Raw genomic sequence first — 10,051 nt, 5'->3', positions numbered from 1 at the left:
AAGAAAAGTACATATTATATAATGAGGAAATATACAGTTCGATTTTCAAGTATGTTTCGATCCCTACAAAATGTAAGGTTCGATTTAATAAACTTTATTGAAATAAATAGTGCTTTGATTGCTATTTTCTCGTTTGCGTGGGTTGACGTTGTAGGAAGCTTAGATTTATAGACTAAGTATAAAGTACCTATAAGTTCGGCCATTCAGAGAATGCGTTCCTGACACGTCGCGATTGAACTGACGACGTAACTTTGCAATGGCGTTGCAGTTACGATAAAAATATTTTTGCTGGTTGTTTACCGTTTTAACAATTGAGGAGCATTAAAACAACATTATTATATCAATAATCAATGAATGTTATTACGTCGTCAGTTCAATCGCGACGTGTCAGGAACGCATTCTCTGAATGGCCGAACTTATAGTAGTATAAAGTTAGAATAAGATGTGATTTCCTATCCTATTAATAGGCTTTCACAAAGACACCTTATAATACCTACAAATTCACATACTTACGAAGTTATGTCATAGGTACGAATAGGTTCTACCTACTCTTAACATTTTTAATTTGACTCACAATTTTAATTAAAAAGCCTTCTTAAGTCTATTTCAACAAACTAAATGAGTTCAATAAGAACCAAAACGGCTTAATTAAAACTAATTACAATAACAATGATAGGGAAATTATGCAAGCGGGCCGTATTAATATGACCTAGAATAGTAAGGAGCTGTGACCCCGCTGTTGAGCTTACCGCGTACTGAGCTTTAGTTTATTAAATGTTGCGTTATTATTGTGCAGTGTTTGTTTATATTATAGTTGTATTGGTTGGTTTTTGTTCCCAAAACATGACCTTAATTAACACTTAATTAATAAAATCGTCTTATAAAATACATGAAAATCTACAATCAAACCATATTTTTACGAACAATTATTAATAAGTCATTTTCTGCCTAGCTTTTTGTTGGCCTCTAAAACCCCTTCACAGTTTCCTACGTTTTTTCAGTGAAACATGACTATCTGTGGATTTGAAGAACCTTCAGACATAGGTTTTAAGTTTTAATATTAGAACGTCTGACCTTGACTCGTTGTTGCTTTCCCATTTTAATTTGTATAAGTTTAGATACGGCACAAGCCGTAGTCTAAAACAAACTAGCCTTTTAGGCACAGTAAAAATTTAACCTTATCCCTACATGCTAAATATCCTATGTAAAACTTTCTATAACATCAAAAAAAGTAACCCCTGTCTTACTACAAGGCGCGCCTTATCCACCGGCGACATATTCCGATATAATGAATTGTTTCCGCCGCTGAAACGTGCACGGAAAACGTGTTCACTGTCCAAAGAACTGCTAATAACTGTGACATGGATAATGTTTGTTTCCAAGAAATTATAATAAAGTTTGCCTTATGAGTGTAAAAGTTTTATTCGGGAAAAATACTTTTTGTGGATCATTCATCCAAAGACCCTTTTGATGTGCATCGAAGGCAGTGACTTATAAAATTAATTGCAACCATCTTACTTTCAACAATACTACCATACTTTCAATTACTGAGAATCTAAAAATACCTTATCTCATTCAGGTCTTCATTTGTTTAATTTTCTTTGCGTAATATTGGTTTTTCCCGTAGGACATTGTAAGGTTTCTTAACGGACAGTAGCTATCGAAGGAAGAGTTGAATGCATTTGGAAGAGGTCAAACGCCATTGTTAACTCAATATTGGCCTTGGAAAATAAGAGCTGGGTACTCTGTAACACCAAAACTAACTTTTCGTGTGGCCAAAGATCAAAGTAGAAGATTATGAAAAAAAAATATGTGGAGACTAAATATTCACAGTCAATTTGCATAAAATAATAACAAAACTATTCCGATGTTGTAAGTTATTCCATGTTTCTCTTAAGCTTGCATATTAATGTTGCAAGTAAACTACTAAGTACTTTGTTTCTTATCCTAAGACTCGTGTAAAGTAAGCTAATTTTTATAAACAACTTTAAAGTCTTATTAAAAAGTTTGTAAACAACGCAAATTTTAATTTACTATTCTAAACCGTTAACAGTTCGTGTACACAGAATATAATGTGTTGACATTGTATTGCCTAAAAAAAAAAACAAATAAAATGAACGTAAAAATAGTCATATAATACTATCAAAAACACGCCTTAAATTCCATTACCAAAACTACGTTAAACTAATTAATCAAAGCAATTATAAAATTGTTAGAAAAAAAAGCGTTCGCGATAACACCCTCTTAAAAAAATATACGGCGTGACAGTATGCAAATAAGGTAGAAAAAATTGAGGAAAACTCTGTATTTTTAGGGTTCCGCGCATGGTAAACCAATGTAAATATTAGTTTAAGGAGGTTTGAAAGTTTTTTTGTCAAACCTGAATACATATTCCGCTTGCAAAGGATTTTTAGGTTTATTTAAAGTTAGCTTTTTTGAACACTTTTTATTGGGCGTGTAAGTTTTTAGAGACATTTTATTCAGGAACACATTTTATAGTCTTGTTAACCTACAAATAAATGGACCTTATTTCTTTAAGGACGTTCAATAGGTATTTACAAGGGTACCTAAGTTGTACCTAATTCACTACCTAACTCTACGTACAAACAACCTACGGAAAAACCTAATCTTTCCATTTACACCTGAAACGCCAAACAAAACAATTGAATCTTTACACGGAACCCTACTAAATAATTCAACGTTATTCAACCTAATTAGCGTGCTGGAAACAATTTAGACGCGTACGCAAATGTACTTTGATCATGTGATTATGATATATCACGGGACGGTTTAATTAGGTACAGTCGCGCACTGCATGTGCAATACAGACTAATTACGGCAAGTTATGAACGAGAGGCGCCTAATGCTGCCTTAAATTGCTGAGTTAACGCTGTTGGCGATTGTACAGCTGAATGCGGGAAATGGCTTAAGTTCGCATTGGGGGTTTGTTGGATTTTATTGACGGCACTCCATGTTGGGGTATTGTAACAAAGAGCTGGATACGATAGTGTAATTAGCGTAGTGAACATTGACGATTCTTTATTTGAATTCTGCTGCTATTCAGAACCCATCTACTTTTTTTAAACAATTTACAAGGCTTATAAATAATATACCTACTTAGAAATTCCTATGTTTTCATAGAACAGGCATAATTTAACATTTCTTAGAATGATCTTTTCATTTTATAAAAAGAAAAGCTTATTATAAATCTGATTTTACAATATTATGGCTTCACCAGGAAGACTGTTCAAATAATGTTTTCTTTAACCTTTTGGAGCCAATTGATCATGTTAAGTATATCTTTAAATGCAATTTCATATAAAAATGTATCGCTTTTCATTAAAAGTGTTATGTAGGTAAATAGGAGTTGACAGCTGAAGCTAGTATAAATTATTATTATTAGTTTCTAATTCGACATAACAATCAGACAGACTTTAATTCATCCATTATAGATGACCGATTAAAAGCGATTTTCTGTGTTCCCGTGCAAAATTGAGGTCAGCTTGTTAATTAATAATCTCGTGCTTTGAGTGGTGTATTCATAGCTTTTGCAAAAACAGTTCGCAAAATCAATTAATGTTGCCTATTTGTGTGTGCAGTGTTTTATCATTTGCCTATCCTAGCCGCAATTTTTAGGTTACCGACACCGAACAATGCTTAGATAGGCTTTTTGTCTTGCCTGATGTACCATTGATTGACGTAGGCAGACTGCTAATCTGACCCTAATCTTTCACTTGCAGGGACTTTTTTATCTCTAACTTTTAACCTTAAAAATGTTGAAATTACAGCCAGACAGAACATTATCGTGTTTTCAGAGTTAGTTGATCATATCTGTATCATACGTGAACTGTCCACACCAAGCATCAGCAATCATTAAGCATTCAACTTGTGAGTTTTACTCATCCACAAGCTGCGCAACTGGTTATTATTTAAGTAATTGAATCTAAACTAAGTATTTTTTATCCCACTACGCAAAGTAATTCCCAGAGATGCGAGCAAAACCACTAGTAGAAACTAGTTACAAAATATTATAAAGCAATTCTGCAGCTAGCAGTCGCAGTGCGTGAGCTCATTCTATTATGCTTATATTTCATGCACTTATGCGGTACAAGTTTGGAATAGTTTCAACTCAATGCCAACATGTGGTTCCGAGAGTTACTTAACTATGTAATTAGGTTAACTATGTTTGTTTTCTTAAAGCGGAGTGATTTTTCTTGTAGACTTAATTAAAGTAAACTATTTACATTAAAACTCTTTGGCATTAGCACGCACCATATAAAATAGATATCTTCAAGAAAAAATATCTTAGGTAGATAGAATGGTCTCTATATGGAAAGACTATGAAACAACTAACATACAAGGATAGTCTTATCTATCTATGATAGTTCAGTCCGTTTGCTTTGAGCCTAACCTAACTATTTTAGCACTGTAGGCAATTATATTTTTGTGTTAGGTAACTATACTATACATTCTTCTTATTATGGCATATTAAAAGGCTTTCATGAGGCTTCCTAACTTGAATTGTATCCTAAATTATTATGTAGTAGACTCATTCCATCAGCAAATACCCCTCATACTTACTTGACCCGTACCCATTTAGCCGTATACACAACAAAACAAAAACGGCCAATAAAAATTACGAAACAAAACAAACGAACGCTTTTTTTTTTAATTTGTTCCCCTGCGTATCAAGAGGAAACTTGGTAAACTATAATAAAACCTCGCTTGTACGAATGTTTTAAATTTCGCGATAGCGTCCTAGTTGTACAAAGTTGAGCATATAAATTGTGTGCAAAATCTAACTTTGACTTTTTTACTGCCGACTTCCCGTATGAGATTGTGGCCCACATCAGTTGAAGGTTTTATTTATTGCAAACCGCGATTGACTCCTGATTTTTTTCTGTTAACAACTTTTTGGGTGGATGAGAAATGGGTTCGGGTTAGCCTATTTTTAAGGTTGGTGAATTGATTTTTGAGCATTGTAAAACTTACTTGTTTGCTAAGTTAAAATCATGAAAAAAAATAATTAATTAAAAGGCTTTTATTTCATGTACGGAAAATTTGGTCTGACCCCGTCTTCTGTATTCAGCAAAAACAAAAAGCCGACTAATTATTCCATCGCATAACAGAATGTATTCAATGAAGAAATTATACAAAAACCCTAAAAAATACAAGGTTTTATTTATGAAATCAAAACATAACGATAACCCGCAGACTTCGTAATGGAATGTGGAGTAATCAAATTGGCAAATAAATAAGTTTTTTCTTCTAATATAGTACTACTTTTCAGGCGTTTAATCTGTTTTTACGTTTATTTATTTACACAAAACTAATCTACACGAGTGTTTTCAAAAGGAAAAATATTTTCTTATATTCTTTAGCATTTCTCATGATTATTTTATAAAAGTTATGTTAGTATAGCAAATTCAAAAATAACTGTGTGATCGTACAATAGACTTGACTTTTTTTATAGCCTAACTTAATATATAGAAAATTGTAATATGCGTCTTCATACTCTTGTAGCGTAGGCAGAAGTGTATAAACACACCCACGTTTGGTAACTTTAGGCCTTTGGTACATATCGGAAAGTGCAAAATTGATATTATCCAACCACATCAGCTTAAAATGAGGGCATTTCTATTCATAGGCTATTCTTAGACCTCGAGTGCAAGGTAGTGTTATTTTTTCCGGAAAGGAGGACTTTCTAAGGGAGGAAAGCGATGACCTGTCCCCAAATTAAGCAATCTATTATATTATTATAAAATTGAAGGCTTTGTTTTCTTCTGTTTGCTTTACAATCTCCAAATGGCAATCGGACATGATCGGAGAGAGGTCAAGAAATACTTTGGTACTGGAACCATGCTGGAACAATGCTACTTTGTACTTTTGCTTCGGAGAACATGGTCATCTCTCTCTAGTCGTGTCGGTTTGCTGTCTCTTAAATCTATGTGAGTGAGGGCATTTAGTAGGTACCTACGTATCTGAGTCTCTCTAGGTTTTTTTTGGAAACAATTATGTCTTAAAACATGTTTTGACTTTGACTGTACTTTTTATGTCCAATGTTTTGTTTTGAATTCACCGTATTTTTTTACACTCCACGAACGCATAATATTCGTGAAAGTATTTACTTCCCCCTGAGACCCTTAATTAATAGAGTGTCAGCATTATAAAAAGTCTGTAGTCATAATTCTCGCTTGACAGGTAAGTCTCCCCTGTGTATGACATTCATTAAAAGTCTACTATTTCTGTTCTACGAACCAGCATAATTCATAAAAGAGCAATTAAGTATAGTACTTTTTTTGCTTTTAAATCATGTGCTTGCACCGTAATCAATTACTGTAATTAGCCTTAAAAAATTCGAAGTTTTATTTGAAATTATTTCTGTCGCAGAAGTTTACATGTAGCAAAAATAGAGGTATATATAAGTATGGTAGACATTGCTTAAAATTATATGGCATTTCAGTATTCGGCTATAAGAACCCGTTTCTTTACCCTGTACGTAAGCTACCATAATGCCTAATGTTTAATTTCAATTAGTAAGAAAATCGAAATACGTCTACTCAGTGTGCTGTGATTTCAACGTAAACGTAACATAACCCAGCGTATTTCTTTTTTTCAGCATCTTACAATATTATCCAGACTTTCCTTAACACGCTAACCAAAATCAACACTTTTACAGGCCATTCCACACCCCACATAAAACAACCTTTCAATCTCGCCGGGATATCATAAAATTATTCACAAAGAACCGCAGTAACCTAGCCATGTATGAGTTTGAAACTGTCTCGGTATTTAGCTTTACATTCATATTTACATATTGCGCCGATATGGGACACCGGAGCTACTGTCGCTTACACTGAAGCTGGGGACACATTTTCATTTGGGAAAGGCAAGCTTTACTATGCGATTTTACCAAAACTGTTCGCGCACATTTGTAGGTGAACAAAAATAGTATACGTGTTTATTAAGTAAGGCCGAGTTCACTGCAAGCACAAAGGTTGCTGTTGCGGATATTTTAAGAAATGTTCGTACGCAATTGTTACTGTGCGCTAGAGTGAGCAGACCAGAAGCATTACCTAAAGGAAGATGATGAACATAGAATCGGTATCACAAAAGTAAAGCATCATGAAATCTGCCCAAACCTTAGCAAATTACTTTTCGAAACTAAAATATAAGAGAGATAAAAGCACTACACTTCTTTATTTATGGAGCTCGACAGTTTAGAAACGTTTTTGAGCTTTCTCTTTTTTATCTCCAGTATTTCAGCGTATCGCTTGGCCTACTCACGAACGTTCACAAAAATGTAGCTACAAACAAGAAGCATGAGCCTGGATACACAGTTGGCAAATTCATCCAAACGTACTTTTATCTACATATCTACTCCAAAAAAAATATATAAAACAGAATATAATCTTCGACCCTATGGACTGTCAGCATAGCTATAATCTTCGACCCTATAGACCGTCAGTAAGTACTTACACAGATTTTATTAATAAGTACCATTAAACAAATACGATCAATACCAATACCAATACAAAAAAAAAAAAAACAAAACACGAACCAATGGACCATCGGCAAAGATTCGCATTTAAACTGACACCGCACTAAACAAATTCTATGAATACTACTCAAAAAAAGTATTAAAAACAAAAGTCAACGAACTGCGAACCAATAGACTGACAGTATAGATGTCAGAAGTAAGAACCTACACCTATACCAACATTTACGCCGACACCGCACTTTTATCCAGTCGCATTGGCGGGAGAACAAGTTTACTCGCGTTAACAAGCTGCGTTAGATCGCACGTGATTCCTCGCACGCCATCTGATTTATTTGCTCCACTTGGACTTCATTTTGTTAGACCCTTTTTAGAGTTCCGTATCCAAATGGTAAAACGAGACCCTGTTAGTAAGACTTCACTGTCCGTCTTTCACCGGACTGTAACTCATAAAACGTTATAGTCAGAAAGGTGAAATTTTCTCAGATGATGCATCTGTTACAACAAATACTCAAAACTACAAGAATAAAAAAATATTTTTTGCTAGTTTTATTCACCGTTTATATAAAATAATGCAGTTTTATCAATTGTAAATAGCAACAAAAACCATTTATATGAATCTATCTCAAAATCGAAATTACTTATTACGAAACCTTACGCGCCCGACTCGCACTTGACCGGTTTTTACAAATTATGTTGGTTACTGGTTGGTTATTGCTTACGTTTGTTTTTTGGTGTATTTTACAATAAGTATTTTGTGATTGATAGGAAGTTTATAGCTGTTTTGCTTTTGTTTTTGTAAACTATCGTAGTTGATGCATGATAATAGTATACCGATTAATCATAATCTTAATCTTGCACCCGTTGGTCTATGTCTATTTTTACCCATAGTGGTGTTTGTAAATATAAATAAAGGGTGCGGAAAGGTAGGTAGTAAGAGAAGTAAAAGGGAGCTGAGTTCTACTGATTTTGACATATTCTATCAACAGAAATCACAGATTATATTATCTTCTTCCCTTTTTATCTTCAGTTTAAAATAATCCACAACAATTTATTAAAGTAACATCATCCATTTTAAAAAAGTGCCCTCAAAATATTCATAGCGCTCATCCGAACCAGTCCGAATAGCCATCATAAAAACCATATGAAGGATATGTGAAATTTTCATAAATCGCCACCACCATTGTGGTTTCAACTGAATCTCTTATGATAAATGTATTGCGATCCTTTAGGACAATAGATGCTTTGTGGCTTTGATTAATGACAGTTTTAAAAAGCCCGATTTGGGTCCACCCCTTAAACGACAGTAAAAAAATATGTCCCCACCAGATTTCTTTCGGTGCCTGATAGCAGATTGCGCGAACTGATTAATTGCTATAAATTTTGTGGGTTTAAAAATGTATGGAATTTATTACATAGGTACTGATTTGTTTCATGTGTTTGTCTGTCTGTCAGTAAGAGGTGTATTGTAAGCTTATGGTCGTTTAATGAATGGGTTATTAAAACATTGTCAAAAACCCATTAATAAAAACCAGGATAGACAGATTTATAAGCTTGTTATGTTTTGTACTGTGTGTTGTCAAAAATAACTCATCACATTACTCTGACTTTATATAAAAGTCAGAGTAATGTGATGAATTATTGGAAGTCCTTAGAATCACAGATTATCATGCCAAGTTTAACAGCCCATAATGTCACTTACTTTAATTAGTTCTAAGATCAAAATGTAAAAATTGGTTTACCTAATAAAATAAATATCTATCTAGTGGCAAAATAAATAGACATTAAAATCAATGTATAATTTGAAACCCCAAGAAAAAAGCATTATTACAGTTACAGCTTTATCTATAAGTCAGAACAAAAGCCACCCCTTTTAAAATGTTCTAGCACGGGTACTTAATGTCCGACACGGTACAATTAAGTCATTGAAAGTCGTTCTACTTTAAATGCACGCTTCTTCGGCCTTGACCCTTCAACCATGACCTTCGATATTGCTAAATAAAATTGAACTCTAAAGCTAGATCGTTAAGGCGTAGATCAGAGTGAAAGTTAGTTTTCTTTTTGTAAAACTATTTCTGTCTATGTTTGCATGTTAATGTTCTGAGAAAACTTATGATAAAATCCAACGTTAGATCTTGTTTTGATAGTTGTTAAAGTTTGTCTTTATATTGTTTTTTTTTTTTTTGTAGAAAATAGAACTATGGACTACGGAATATAGAACTATGTCTAGTGGTGCTTAGACACGCTAGGCTACCGAGTTTTCGAACGTATTTATCGAAAAGTTCATGTAGTTGACGATACAAGAACAATGATCATTTCATCTGATATTTGACTTAATTAAAATTATATTCTAACGAAATGTTCCATCAAAGCAGGAAGCAATTTATGAACGTTAAGAATAAGTCAATAATAAACAATTTTGTACATCAATGGGGATCGTTATTCAATTCAATACATAATGGACTGGTACGTGACGATGGAAAGAGGCCAGATGGTATGACGTTGTTGCCATGGAAGTTGGGTAGGCCCTTGGTGTGGGATGCAACGTGCGTC

Source organism: Helicoverpa zea, chromosome 14 (assembly GCF_022581195.2).
Source record: "Helicoverpa zea isolate HzStark_Cry1AcR chromosome 14, ilHelZeax1.1, whole genome shotgun sequence".
In the NCBI taxonomy this organism is placed as follows: Eukaryota; Metazoa; Arthropoda; class Insecta; order Lepidoptera; family Noctuidae; genus Helicoverpa; species Helicoverpa zea.
Note: the sequence above shows the minus strand (reverse complement) of the source record.